The sequence below is a fragment of the Lathyrus oleraceus genome, chromosome 4 (genome assembly GCF_024323335.1).
Source record: "Lathyrus oleraceus cultivar Zhongwan6 chromosome 4, CAAS_Psat_ZW6_1.0, whole genome shotgun sequence".
NCBI classification, from domain to species: Eukaryota; Viridiplantae; Streptophyta; class Magnoliopsida; order Fabales; family Fabaceae; genus Lathyrus; species Lathyrus oleraceus.
In genome coordinates, this window is record NC_066582.1 from 132,869,740 (window position 1) to 132,871,296 (window position 1,557).

Genomic DNA, 1,557 nt, shown 5'->3' on the forward strand with positions numbered 1-1,557 from the left:
ATGGTATCCAAACAAACATCAACTTCCAAAAATCATAAATCAGTGACAATACATGATAAATGAATGGGATCAAAACCACAATGACCTATAATGTGTCTACAATGCTCATACCAAATTTCACACTCATACAATCAATGATCAGAATTTCACAAATCAAATGGTAACATGTGTCACAAACAATCAACAAAATGACCAAATAGAGGGAAAAATCCCAATCAAATAGGAAATGCCATCAATAAATCCAGAACTATTCACATGTTATCTCAACATACACATGATCAATCATGCAAAAAATTGGCTCAATTCAAGGTTCCTAGGCAAGGCAAATAAAATCGTGAAATTCATCAAGCTTGGTGTGACACAAATTGTCACACCTCTATTCAAAAATTCATATCTCAACAACCAGGTATCCAAAAACCACAAACTCTACATCAAAATCACCATCAAAGTGTCCAGAATAAGCACAAACAATTTCATGAATTTATTTGAAAGCATCATCATTTTATGAAAGATATGGAAAAGCATGTACAAATGTGACACTACCAAGCAAACCCTAGGCATTTTAATTTTTTACACGTGCAAAAAAATCACAAAAATCATGATTAAATTCTACACATTACAAGGAGCATGGTGAAAAAAACCTCACAAAATTTGGATAAAAAATGAGTCACCTATGAATTTTGTAAGTTCATGCATCAAAATGAAAATGAAATTGAAAAAGAAAATGAGAAATAATGAAATAATAATGTGATAATGGCAAAAGCGTAAATCTTAACAACTTAGGCAAAACGACGTCGTTCCAATTAAACGCCATGGCGCTCGCTCATTGGCCAGAAATGGCGCCAAACACAAATTCAAAACGGAAACACATGAAAACGGATCAAAACGCGTATTTCATCTCGTTCTTCATCAAAACAAGTTCAGAATTTCCAGATTTTGAAGAACATCAAATCTCAACCAAAATGCACAAACTATACATCAAAAGAACCGTCTCATCACGTGCATCATGGATATGTAACTTGTTTCTCCTAATTCTAAACATGCTAAACAGATCGAACAAAAATAGATTTCACATCAAAAGTTCAAATCCAGATTTCTCTCACAATTCTTCACCAAATTCAAAACTATAAGCATCATGTTAATCTACGTTGAATGATCTACAAAACGCATATAACAATTTACACAATTAAGGAAATCGAATTTGCACCTTGTGATGATGGCAGATGCGATTCAGCTTGTTTCCACGTGCCAATTGCAAAAAACAGATGGAGATTATTGATGAGGAAGTTGAATGGAATAGCTATCTCAGCTCCAGCACGCATCAGATGCAAGATTCATGGAATTGCCATTGTTGTGCAAGCTTTGGACAGTCCAATTCTTGAAGCTTTTGTCATGGATTCAGCAAAACAGTTCTTCCTCAAGGCTTTTGGAGCATGGATCCACGAAGAATGAAGCAAATTGATGAAGATTTGGTGAAGAAATGTTGAAAAATGATTGATGAAGTTTTGGAGAATTTGAGAGAATTGGAGGGAAATTCAGTTATGAATCTTGGAATAT